This window comes from Fundulus heteroclitus, unplaced genomic scaffold, assembly GCF_011125445.2.
Source record: "Fundulus heteroclitus isolate FHET01 unplaced genomic scaffold, MU-UCD_Fhet_4.1 scaffold_575, whole genome shotgun sequence".
Taxonomy (NCBI): Eukaryota; Metazoa; Chordata; class Actinopteri; order Cyprinodontiformes; family Fundulidae; genus Fundulus; species Fundulus heteroclitus.
Window position 1 is genome coordinate 14,560 of NW_023397006.1, and position 14,301 is coordinate 28,860.

General features: G+C 37.8%; 1 long non-coding RNA gene across 1 annotated transcript in view; it reads left to right on the forward strand.

Annotated features, from left to right (window-relative positions):
* The first annotated feature begins 6,874 nt into the window (after window positions 1-6,874).
* The window catches only part of LOC110368809, a 36,821-nt gene continuing 29,394 nt past the window's right edge, over window positions 6,875-14,301 (forward strand). The window contains exon 1 of the long non-coding RNA XR_004929825.1: window positions 6,875-7,259. This is a non-coding gene — a long non-coding RNA (uncharacterized LOC110368809). The remainder of the gene's footprint in view (window positions 7,260-14,301) is intronic.

Consider the following 14,301-nt stretch of genomic DNA (forward strand, 5'->3'; position numbering starts at 1 on the left):
ATCTATCTATATATATATATATATATATATATATATATATATATATATATATATATATATATATATATATATATATATATATATATATATATATATATATATATATATATATATATATATATATATATATATATATATACACACGCTCTTTCAGAAATAAATGCTGCATATCAATGACCTGATACAATCTGCTGGGCTTTCTTAGATAGAAAACTTTTTCACCAATCTGTCTGGATGAGTTGATTGAACTGACTCTTTAAAGTGCTTTGAGATGGCTGCAGTGTTGTAAATTGTAATAATGGATAATAAATTTAGAATAAATAAATAAGTTGATTTGATTTGATATGGTCTTCCAGACAATATTTTACAATATTTAAATTTTTTGTATGCACTTCTTTTTAAAATCGTGTTATACCTTTTAAAGGTGATGCTAAAGATGCCATCATCTCTTTTTTTCGTTCTTTTGTTCCAACTTATTTTGTTACTCCAGACATATAAAGGACTTTGAACACCGTCTGGATTGTTGAAATGTGCTACATTAAAAAACTTTGATTGATTCATTTATTGATTGATCATATTTTAGCAGAGTCCGTAAACCAGATTTGTTTTTATTTACATTTGTGGATGAGCGCACCAGAAGCCTAATTTCCATCTTTTTTATATATATCCATGTGCCTTTAAAGTGGATTTAATGAACTTTATTTTAGACAAGAGAGCTCCCGATTTAGAAACACCCACATGAAGCTGCGAAGTGCCAGCTTTCATCTCACCAAAACGTCATTAACTTCATCAAACATTTAAACAAAAACGTGTTGTGAATGATCGCTGCACTAAAGAGAGCAAAACTGCGATTTTGACAACAGCAGCCACAAGATGACGCTAGAAGCCTAGTTTTGTAGTTTGTGCAGAAATTGCGCAATACACCAAACTCAGATTTTAAGCTCTGGGGCGTTAGACAAGCAGCATCGGTGCCTCTCAGGGAAACATGCCGTCACCTTTTCTGTTCCCCACCTCTTTAGCAGATTTTACCTATAATTAAAATACAAGTAGTACAGGGGTATATTGCACTGTTTTATTAGAAAGTGTGGAGGAAATGATTTACCGTTGCACGCTGTTAGGTGGTGGATTGTAGGAGGAAAATAAATCGCCTCCAACTTCAGTCTAAACCAGTGGTTGTGATGTAGAGATCCTAAAGCCTCATAAGCACTGGTGTGATAGTCAATTGCAAGTTTGACTGATCTACAGACACAGAGACCATGTATATAAAAAAGGCCATCTTTACTACCCTAGGAGGCTTAGGTCCTATAACATCTAAAATAAAGTGGAGACAATGTTTTACCAATCTGGAGATTTGGGACGCAAAGGTGCAGGCATCTAGGCTGACAACATCAAGAAACCTCTGTCTGGCATTGACACGAAGCCGACCAGGCTGGAAGAGGGGGGTTGAGGACAGCTAGTTAACAAAGCAGGTCAGATTTTGTGAAAATAACTCCTATTATCTCCTGGACATACTGAATGAAAAGAAAAATCCACACAAGGTTGATTCAGCCATACCTTTCTGTTGAAAAAAAAAACAAAAACACAGGAGGTCATTCCTGCCAGCTGCGGTTAGACTCTGCAAACTCTATTTAGGCTCGGGCTCACGGACATAAATCTGACCTGAAATATTTCATTTGGTCCAGTTGTTTTCGATTCGATTTTATAAGCCGTGCGCTGCCCAGGCCAGGGATAAAATGTGCGTGTTCACAAATGTTTGTGGAGGTGGTTTCTCTTTCTATCAAACATCTCCCTCTGTTGGCTAAACTGCTTTGAACAATAGGAAGGAATGGTAACTCAGTTTGTCCATAACCAGTCTGGGAAATCAGGAAATTATGGTATAAAGGTAGATACATAAAAAAAAATATTGTGGGTGAGGGATTTAATCACAGCAGTCATAATATGAAACATTTAGATATCCATGTTATGAGGAGGGTCATCTGACCAAGAGCTTATTCCTTACTTTTATTTCTGATATAATTGCATTTAAATTTTGTTTATGAGGATCTGATCTGATGATAATATCCAAGTTATGGGTGCCTTCATAAAAAACATCAAAAGAGTAAAGTCTGTTTCTGTGTAGCATAGCATTGTGAGTTTCAATTTCTGTTCTCCACTCTACAATACAAAGTATAGACTGAATCCTAACATATGCATCTTAACTCCGCACTGATTTGTTTAAAAAATGCATTAAAAATGTATTTGGACTTATTCAGTTTACATGAGTCATGTGACAGTTATTGTAATTATCTTTTTTGCAGTTGATGTTCAGACAGATAGGGAGCATTGTGCATACAGAGAGACGAGGAGGAGAGAATGACCTCTGTTCTCGGAACGTTACTTTTCATTTCATCATTTCTGATTTTTTTTTCTTCCCAGGACCGATGTTCAGACACAGACAAATTGCACTGCAGCCCAACAAAATAATGCATGGGTCAGCGCAAAAGCGTAATGCATTTTTAAACTGAAAACTCTCAATGAAGCAGATGGTTGTCTCACAGTTTCTCTGCAAAGCAGCAAAGAAGCCAAAACCTTATCATGGCTTCACACAAACAGACTGAGGGAAGAAAACGGCATTCCTCCAGAGGTAACGCTTCAGCCAGCTCGAAATACAGCCAGCAAAGGGCTCTGACTCGCTATACACATGCTATAGGCTGTTTGCGACATATCCCTCTTGATTGACACGAACGAGGAAGCGAGATCCTGATAACATAAGCCAGCTTTGCTGATTTATAAGGTGACAGTCTTAATGGTTTACACAAATAGGCATTGAAAAAGACAGAAAAATCCAGTTGCATCAATGTTTTATTCAATGGTCTTTTCCTTTTTTGTCAAATTTGCTTTACTGAGGTGTCATGAAAAGAATTGGTTGACATCCTTTTTGTTTAAAACCCTATACATTTTTTCTTATTTATTTAATTTTTTTTGAAAGAGATCAAATAAAGGATGCCTTGTCTGCAATACATTTTTTTTTCATCTGTGCTAATTTTGTCTGGCCTGAGACAACCATAAATTAATACACTAGGCAAAAATAATCCTAATTCTAACTAATATATATTACAGTAAAAAATACACAAACATTTATGGAGAAAACTACTGAACTGACAGTCATTAGAACCAATATTCCCAAGGCGTGGACCGCTGCTGGTTTCAGTGCTTTAGGAGCCACCGCACAGCTATATCCTGGATTTTGGGCCCCCGATTGTTGCACATGCTTTTGTGTCTCTGCTGTGGCTTCTCTAACCCCCAGTCGGTCAAGGCAGATGGCCGTTCACACTGAGCCTGGTTCTGCTGGAGGTTTTTCCTTCCCATTAAAGGGGAGTTTTTTTCTCCACTGTCGCTTCATGCTTGCTCAGTATGAGGGATTGCTGCAAAGCCATCGATAATGCGGTCCACTGTGGCTCTATGCTTCTTCATGAGGAGTGAATGCTGCTTGTTAAGACTTGATGCAATCTGCTGGGTTTCTTTAGATAGGAAACTTGTTTAACAAATTGCATAATCTGATTGAATTTGACTTTGTAAAGTGCCTTGAGATGAGATGTATCATGAATTGGTGCTATATAAATAAAATGGAATAGAATTTAATTATTTGTGTTAAACCACTCTTGAAACAGAAACAATGTCAGAAGGATCTTACCTGGGCAAAGGAGAAAAACGGACTGTTACTTAGTAGTCTCAAGTCGAAAGGATATTTTTACGTATTATTTGGCATGAGGTCCAGTGTGAAGATTCCACAGTCAGTGATGAATTGGGGAGCCTTGCCATCTGCTAGTGTTTTTCCACTGTGATTTATTGAATCCAAAGTCAAACCAGACATCTACCAAAATGTTTTAGACCCCTTTAAGCTTCCCTCTACCCACAAGTTTCACGAAGATGCGGATTTCATCTTCCAACAGGATTTGGCACGTGCCCACACTGCCAAAGGTACCGACAAATGTTTCGATGACTGGTATCACTTCGCATGATCGGCTTGTAAATCTCACCTGATCCAAACCCGACAGAGAATCTATGGAGTGTTGTCAAGTGGAAGGTAAGGGACAGCAGACCTGACAATGAAGGGAAGCAGAAAGCCGCTCTTAAACCAACCGGAGCTTCTTTAACACCTCAGCAGAGCCACGGGCTGTTTGCCTCCTCTAATTGATGCATTCATTTATGAAAGAGCACCAAACAGGTTTTCAGTACATGAACTGTTCAGCACATTTACGTGTCTGTTTTAAAAACTAATTTGTTTATTGAATAATGTAATATTCATCTTCTTTGAGAAAACAGAATTGTATGGTTTTATTATCTGCAATTCATAATCATCATTAAATTAACCACCGATAGTCATCTGAATTGTATCATTGTACAATCATTTATATAATAGGTTTGACTTTTTGAAATAAATAACTGTGGTAAATTAACTTTGCAGTTACATGGTGATTTACTGAAATATACCTACATAAGACACAAAGAGATAAGATCATTAAAAGGACATTAGGACGTAACCTCTACCTTCCAGTAATACAGTTTTGCCACCATATGGGAAAACAGTATGACGAACATTTCCACTGACTTCACCCAAATGTTTCTGAACTTGATTATGCGGCTTGTTCAGACGTGACCCTTATTATCTCCAATGACTGCTATTACACGATTCCTTGTTAATTGTACCAGGCCTGTTGCGGAGGAAATGGCTGGGTAGTGAACCAGCCTTTTCAGGATGCGGTTGTCTTTGTTTTCAAAGACAACCGCAACCGTAATCAAAACCTAGAGAAGAACAGTCAATTTGGCATTGCCTGTAAAAGGGAGGTTCAGTACACAGAAACAACGTTAAGGAAAAATATAGTTAATTCTTACTAAACACTTTTTTATTTGTCGTTGTGGCCACATTATGTGCATGGTGACAGATCAATTGCTCATTACATATTTGTGTTGAGATTGCCTTAACTCTTACCAGACAGTTATTGTTTAATTTTACTTTATTTTATCACTTTGTTGGTTAATTTTGTTGAACCTTTGGCTTTAAATGTTAAAAAACTTGAACATATTTTTTACAGCTCCTTTTAATAATAAATTCAATAGTTTCACAACCAGATTTCCTTTAAATTTTTATACTCTGAATGTAAGCTCTTTCTTCTTTATGACGACTTAATCTGATTATTGTAAATCCTTTTGTGGATGAAGGTCAGTCCTCGCTTCATTTCCTGTAACTGGTAAAGAAACTTTTATGGAAATTTTACTTCTTGCAGTGAACAAAAACAAACATACAAACAAATGTTCGTTAGTCTCGCCAGGCTCCCTTTTAATTGTGGGAATGCGTGTAGGAGGTTTTTATTTATTTATTTTTGTTAGTGTTTTTCATTTGATTCCCTCTTTGAATTCAAGGCTTTCTTAAAGGACTGGTCTTGTCTTATCTATCAGATCTGCATCTTTCTACTTGACATAAAATGACAAGATCAGCCAATAAGATGCTCTTACGTGTTCAGAGAAGTAAACACAGAAGTAGAAGTGTTTGCACCTTTCTAGTTGCTGATTCTAATTTGTGCAAAAATGTGCAAGAAATGCTCGTAATAACCTGGCATTGTGATGACCTGTAGGATTTTATGTTTAGTTTGGTCATTTTGTTTCATTTGTAGCATCTTATTTCTGCTTCTTTGTCCATCACAGCTGTTCAGCACCTGTCATTTACTCACCTGTGTAGCGTTCTATAATCATACTCCTCAGTAAAAATACTAATAGGTTCAGTTACTCTTTTATCAGATCCCCTGTCGTCCTCAGCCTGCATTCACTAGTCAGTTCCTGTTTCCTGAGTTTTGTTGTTAAATCAGCTATTCGGTTTCCTCTTCTTTACATTTGTGTCCCCAATCACACCAGTATATGACAAACTTGAACCACATTCAGCGGTGTGGTGCAAAGAAGAACCCTTCAAATAATGATCAATGTGAGCCTAAGGGCAATTAACAACATTTTCTTTTTGTTCCAACAAGCAGTTTTCTACTGCCTGATAAGGAATCAGTCATTCACTTTTCAATGTGGTGTAGAGACTCCTGATATTCCAGGAATAGGGACATTTTCACCAGATTTTTTTCTGGTTATATTATTTTGTGCACACTATGTTGCATTCCTTACCTCTAAAATTTAAGGTCAGCTGTAAATATTTTAGGATGCAATTTCACCTGTCAAACAACAAATCCCCCTCATCCAGCAGGGTGGGTTGTTCTTTCACCCTTTACGGCATCTAGTGACATAGTTCATCAGTCCTCAGCTTCATCCAGGTGTTTCAACCTGTAGTTTCAAATACATTTGGCACATCTATCAATCTGGTGTTTTTTTTTTTTCAACTGACATGTGATGGCTCCAGTCAGTCTCCAGTTAGAGCACAGTTGCCCATTAGCCAGAGCACGACCTAGTTCATCTGACCCCTGATATTCTCCTAACTCACTTATAGAAAGCATACATGGGGCAAACAGAGTTGCCTGGCAACTGTAATGTCAAGGAACATGTAACGAATCCTGCAGTGTGTGGATAAGATAAAGGATAAAGCATTCCTTACTGGCATAATGATAATGATTTTGACAGCCATCAAACATCTTTGCAGTCTTTTGTTGTGGGACAAAAGATCAAAGAGTCTTCCATGTTACCATATGAACTTAGATTTAAGGTTTTACGTGAACTATGCAAAGTTTTGGTAAATAAGACGGTGAGTCGAAATATAGAGTATTACGTAGTTATATAGTCATATAAGACAAAGAATATCAGCCCCATTCCTCTGAATTCCTTGCTCTTATTTTAACCCTGCAATTAGAGATTCAGCATCCTCCCGCTGGAAGTGAAGCCCACCCCCGCCCATCCTGCGCAGCGGCCAGCGTAAAACCAAGCGCCAGCTCGGAAATGAGCGACAAACCCGAGAGCCAAGGAACATGCACGGGATTCGGAGAAAATGATAACTGGAGCCTGTGACTGATTCAGTTTTGTCCTCTTTCTTTGTCTTAGATGACAGGTTTCAAATGTCCATGGTGCGGGAGAGGGAATTATTTTTTGGGCAGAGCGCATCCAGAGCCAAAGAGAGGCTCCCATTAAATCAGTGGCTGCACCAAACCGTTTCAAGTTTTATCTGCGCGGAGTAAAAAATTTACTCCCTCCCGGCCAAAGCGCCCAGATGATGTCTCTAGAGGTTCACCTGAAGACGGTGGCTCACCTTCGGGGAAAAGGTGACAGGATCGCGAAAGTTACATTCAGAGGTAGGAACAATCTTTAACAGCAGCGTTTATGTATGTTGAAGCCCTGGTGTTTACGAGCTGACGTGTGCTGGTTTGAGTTTTGGTACTTATGAGGCGTAATTAATGTGAGCCGCGTTTTCTCGTCAGCGGTGAGGTTCTAGGGGTACTGACCCAGAAACGGAGTTAATTCCACTGGGACATTTTCACATTTTGTATTTTACTGAGCTTCTATGGTCGAGCTACAAAAAAGTAGTGCCTTGTTGTTAAATTGAAGCGATAAATAAGAGTTTCAAAAACGATTTCACTACAAAAGAAAAAAATCAGAAAAGAGCATTACATCCAGCCCGCCTGGGTTGTCCTGGAGGAGGGTGTGTATGTGTGTGTGTGTGTGTGTGTGTGTGTGTGTGTGTGTGTGTGTGTGTGTGTGTGTGTGTGTGTGTGTGTGTGTGTGTGTGTGTGTGTGTGTGAGTGGCGTTGTCAGTCTTCTGCCTTATACAGAAGAAAACAGCGTTGTGCACGTAGGCCAAAAAAATAAAATAAAAAAGAAAGTTTCGTTTTGTCGTCATGTGACCAGAGCCCCATCTTCCCTTTGGCAAAATGCAAGCAGGAATTTCTAATATCAAAGACCTTCTACTTAACTAAATTGCTAATTATTGCAATTCTGAAGGCAATTGGATTATTTTATTTAGGGCATTGACATAAAAGTGGGTGAAATCATACGCATACCATGTTTTCTGAAATTATTCTTGTAAAACATTCGAAAAGCATGTATCTTTGTCTTTTCACCTCACAGATTTATCCCATTTTGTGTTGTTCTGCCACATTAAATCCCAATTAAATACATAGAAGATTGTGGTTGTGACAACATACGCAAATGTTCGAGGTATTTTTTATTTAATAAATTTCCTCTGTCATTGTGTAAAACACGGACTCTTTTGCATTTCTTACTTTATGCTGTACACCTGTATGGTACTAAGTAGTGTTGCACCAATACCGATACCAGTATCGGACGGGGCTCCGATCCAGCACTAAAATGGTGGTATCGGTATCGGCGAGTACCAACAAATAGGGCATGATACCATTTTGATGTTTGTATGTCACTTGAACGCTGCCTTTTCTCTCCCCTTGACTAGTATTATACATGTTACATAAGTTCATGAAAGTTGCACTATTTTGACATTTGGGAGCCAAAACTCAGGGTTTGAAAGAGATTACTCAATTATTAATGTAATTTTACTGTCTTACTGTTGCACTACTATTATACATGTTATAATTTCATGAATGTTGCACTATTTTGGTCTTTGAGAGCCAAAAGTTTATTCAACAATTGTCACCCATTCCAGGTAGGCAATAAAAAGTTCTACTACCCTAAATAGTATGCAGTTCTTCATATATACACACACACACATAAATATCAAACAGATGGTATCGGTATTGGCCAATACCGCACAGCCAGGTATCGGATGCCAAAAAATGGCATCGGTGCAACACTAGTACTAAGGTTCTGGAGAATAACAAAAATTATTGTAAACAAAGGGGACAAAAGCTGTGGATTCATTCACTCTTCATTGAGTTGTCTGTCATTGGGAGATAAGGAGACAGAAGCAGTAGGTGGGGATCTTTAAGCACCTTGGACAGCGATCAGTGCTCTCTGACAGGCGCTTAGTGCCTCCTCAACTCTGATTTAAAAATCCCAGTGTCATCATCTTGACTGTGGAGGATGCTTAAAGACCCACATCCAGTTCTTGTCCTTTCCTGTGCTCTGTTCGTGCATCTTCTTGTGTGTGTATGCAGTGGAGAAGAGGATGCCTCTCAGTGTTAGGTTCTGTGCTGCAGTGATTTCGCTTGGGTACGGATATTACATGAACCGTGTCATCCTTGTCAGAAATTAGATGCTGTGCTCCTTTCTCCGTGGCGCAACTGTCAGCTTAGTAGCTTCCTTTCATCTCTTTATAATTTTGCATAACATCACCAATGTTTGGTGTGTAAGAGAGAGAGAGTCTTAGTATTATTCAGGTTGCGATTTCCTTCCTTTTTTTCGAAACACAAAAACATGGACCAATGTAAGAAGGCAAACTGCCTTAAATATTTCAATTCTTGTAGGTTTTCATAATTCCTCACATTACAGCTACAGACTTAACTGTGTCTTTTTGGACTTTATTTGACCACATCGTGGCATAGAACTGAATGCTACTTTTTTTTGTAATTATATGCATATCATTGTGAAGTGGTAGGAGAAGGATACATCGATTTTGAATTTTTTTATAAATAAAAATCTGAACTGTGTTTGTACATTTTATCTATCTCCCACTACTATGATGACCCCAAATAGAATTCCTTCACAAGTCCTCTAATTGGTTACTAGACCACTTGTGTATAATTTAATCTTATATATAAGTACAACTGTTCTGTAGATGTAGCAAAAGAATCGTTTGTGAATAAATAATATCATGATCATGTATAGATCATTTTAGCATCAAGGCAGTTCAAAGTGCTTTACATCATGAAAACATGAAAACATCAAATGTAATGAAAAACATTACATTTCATCAAGTGAAAAACATCAAATATGTTGGTCAAAGGAACACACCAGGCTGGTTGGTGGTATAGTTGTAGAGAAGCTAAAGGCAGGGCTAGGTTATAAAATATTTTATGCCTTGCACATGCCACGGAATATTTTTTAATCCCTAATCTGAACATGAAAAAATTAATAAATGAAAAACCTACCAAGACATGGCAGTCTACATAAACTGACAGCCTGGGGAAGGAAAGTATTAATCGGAGAAGCAGGTCTGTGGTAACTCAGAAGGAGCTGCAGGGATCTTAAATGTAGGTGGGATAATCCGAGGCAATTTTTAGTTTTGCACTCCTCAAATTGGACTTCTAGGAGTGATAACAAGAAAGTCATTAGATGCTTTCTTTGTAGCTTGGTGAAAGTCATGTTGGAGATACAGCCCGCATGTAGAAGAAGGTGCTTGGGTCAGAGGAGACCAAAGTTTACACCTTTTCCCCTACATGCAAAGTGCCAGGTGTGGTAGAAGACGAATACGACACATCACCATGAAAACACACCATCTTGATTGTGAAACATGTTGGTGGCCATAACATATTGTATGGATGTCACCATTGAAATTAGAATGCATTTAAGTGTGATGTTACAGATTATAAAATGTTTGTATACTTTTGTGATACCCCATAAGGAAGTGGTCTGACTGAGGAAAATGTTTAAAGTTAGGAGCGCACGCATCATTACAAAATTTGTGTAAGAGAATGAGATACTGTATGAACTAAACTGTACTGTTTTTTAACCCAACATTCATTTAGTCCACGTTATTTAACTGTTTCACAAATTATTATGAAAAGCCGTTGATGACGTATTAAGCAGCTTCATCATGAATCCTTAAAAAGTAGAAATGCTTTTATTATGATTCTCTTAAACTGATGCTTTTAAATAACTCACCAATCTGCCATTTACTGGCTGATAACAATTTTTGGGATTCTTTGAGGTCTCACCTGCCAATTTACATTGTTACTGCTTTGTACTTTTATTGTTATCATCAGTCTTGTGTCCTGCTGTTTTTAGAGGTTTTGAACTTTGATTTAATGTCTAATCAGTGTGTCGAACATTAATTCATGTGTTTTGACATCTTCATAGATTTTGATTTTACCCACAAAAAAAATCATTTGATCCTTCAATTGTTCATTCATCTGTTAGAATACAGCAGATCTCAGATTTTAATAACCGGGATTGTGGTTGGTGTTGTTTGATTAGTATTCCCTGCATCGTTTGGTCTATCTTGGTTTTATTACTGTTGTTTATTACTACTCCTGCTCTTTGTCCAGTTAGTTTTACTCTCCTCTGTGTCTTTGTGTATTTTGGTCCTCTTAACTTCCTGTTTATTTTGTAGTTAATCACTCATCATTTGTTCATTTGTCATCATTCATCCATGACATGTTTCTTATCTGTGTAGCCAGGTGATAGTCTTTGTCTTTACCAGGTTTATCGATCAGTATGGACATTATCTGTTTGCTTTTCCTACAGCTCTAATGAAATAGTTATTTGTGCTCTTTGTCTCAAGTAGAGCACAACCTAATACAGTGGATACTCTAAATTCAAATACATCTAAAAGTGATTTTCTCCCCCCAGAATATGAACTGGTGAACACATGAGTAAAGTTGAATTTTATCTCACATACAAATTTGCACGATGGCTGTTGTTAGTGTCCAAACCTCCAGTTTTTCACAGTGCACACATTGTTTTGCCAGTGAGCTTCACTTGTTGCTGCTATTTTACATCACTTGTTTCCCCTCATCTTGTGTTTTCAATACTTATAAAGGGTCACTTCCAGAGCCATCCAAGTGGTGTTGGCAGTACTGGAAAACACCCAAAGCTTCTGTTTGCGACACAACATGAAACAAAGCTGCTGTGTCACACAGTATATCTTGGATAAGTGGAGTAACCAGGTCTTACAGCACCTTGAAGAGCAGGGACCTGCAAAGGTCAATGGCCAGGTTTCTTTTTAATTGCAAGCCCTCAGATAGTGACAACAGTCTTGTTGTGTCTTAGACGGTGGTTTACAGGTTCAGCAGCACCAGATAGGCACCAGCAACCCCCGAGACCCCATGAGGGATTAAGTGGGTCAGAAAATGGATGGATGCATGGACTGTTAGATAAATTAGCAACTCTGAATTCTCCTAAGTTGTATACATGGATGATTAGCTTGTGTGTCCAGAAATAGATTGGTTACGTGTCCTTGACAACCTCATTTAGTAAATAGAAATTTGCCTGGTGATCCCAAATTATCTAAAACATGAAAGGTATAGTCTGATTAAATGTCAGACAGTGAAAAAAAAAGTTATGTGTCTCTTTATTCAGTTTAGATACGTTTTTTTTCCAGCTGTATAGTTGTTGGAATACAGTCTGACAGAGTTTCTGTTCAGAGTGTGTTTGCGTCGATCTCCTTTACTGCTTAGGGATTTTTGTTTTGAGTCATGCCTTTCCCTAAAATCTGTCAGTCGAGTTTCCGTTGTGCTATCCACTCTGAAAGCTTCCTGTCTGGACAGGAAGGCATCGCTCAAGAAGAAAAAAAAATGTGTTTCTTCATGTGCTTAAATCGGTGAGAAGGGTTCAAATGTGCAAGAGCCTTTGAAGTGTAAAATAAATGGTCAGAAAAACAGCCCTAACGACAAACACAATCTTCTTCGGCTAATAACACCGTCTTAATTCAGCACCTTTATAAATAAAACATTGGACCTAATCACTGCTCTTACCTCCTAGGAAAGCAATAACCTTAAATGGCTCAACTATATTTATGATGTGGTGTAGAGAGCTCCCTTAAGGTCTCCTTTATGATGTTATGTCTTCATATTAACGTGTAGAGTCAATTTAATTGAAGGATTTTCTTCCAACTCTTGATGCATTCAGCTATAAATATACTTCAGTGTTAAAAATAATTATTAAATAATTAAATAATAATAATAATAATTAAATAGTTCAGAAGTACACAAAAAAAGATTTCAAATTGTGCTGTGGAGTCAATAACTTCAACATAAGCAAATATAAGACATCTGCAGGTCATTTTAAATCCTGCACTTTTTAGAGAACAACACAAGATACAGGTCCCAATTTAAAGATGTTTTAGTTCAAAGCTGTCTTAAATATATGTTTGGAGATGCTCCAGCTACTACCCGTGTTTGTCAGGTCTTCTGAGCCTTTTTTGGACAGTTTATAGAAAAGAAAGGAAAGGAATGCAGCAAATGGCTTTGAGCTAGGAGTTGATCTGCTGACTGCTGCATTGAGGATTGACAGCCTCGCTTTATCGTGCACCTGTTCTACTCTCTGGGTTGAATGTCCAGCTGCTGCCCATTTTAAGGGGACAAGTTGCCACAGAATTACCATTTACAGCTCCGGGCTTAAAGATGTTTTCCTGCTTCAGCGGACCTTAAGTTAAATAACCAGTTCCTTAACAGGCCTCTAGAAAACTTAATGGCAAGCTCAGGAGTTCACTGAACCATTCGGAATAGCTGTGTTGGAGCAGGGACACACCTTAAAGCTGCATGACACCGGCCCCTGGGGAACGACTTTGGGGAGCATTGAACCATAGGAGCATTTTCAGGATGTCACTTCATCTGGCTGCAGTTTGTCTGAGATTATGTGAAGAATTGACCTAATACATTCAGTTCTTAAAATATATGCATCCTTTTTTTTAGCCCAAGTTTATTTTGCAGCAACATTTTACCAAATTGTTAGTATCCTGATGAATCTCAGTTGTTAGTGTTGTTTTATATCTTGAGAAAATTCCTAGCTTTAAAAAGACGCTTCATATCCCCACATACAAATAAACATACATTATATGTATTCATATTTTGTTTCAGTAACCTGAAAGACTTAACTGATGCTTTCACAACTTCCATTTTCCCACTATAAAATATTTATTTTCAGGAAAGGGATGTCTCCAATTAACCTGTTCTAACGGCCAATGTGATGTTTTTTTTTATTACTACTATCTACCACAAGGTTCAATTATCTCGAAACATCCAGGACGGCACATTAAGGTTGACAAACCAGTTCTATTTTTACTTCCTGACATGAAGGTGGTGGTCGTCACGGTGTGGCTTAATAATAGGGACTGTGATTCCAACAAGACTTCAATCAAACAACTCTAAGGTTATCTAAATCAAACCTTAGATAAATTGATACTTACATCATGAACAAGTTGACCCATCTGGATGTGCTGCAATATGAACAGTTTCAGTTTCAGACCACATCAAATGCATTCCAGATCTTTGACCACTGTTGCTTCTCTCTAAATTTATAATTGACTTCAACCCCAATTAGGTTGCAGAGAAGGGGAAATCACACTCTTCTGTCTTGCATCAAACAAAAGCAGTCCGACCACAGGAAATGGGGATTTAAGTACAGAACAGACAGAGAGACAAAGGGAACTTTATTTGTATCATTGAAGAATAACACTTCTTAACTACTTTCGGGATTGGGAGCTCTACCATATACTCTTTTTGCTGTATACTGTATGTGTTGTCATGGTTTAGCTTCCTCACACAC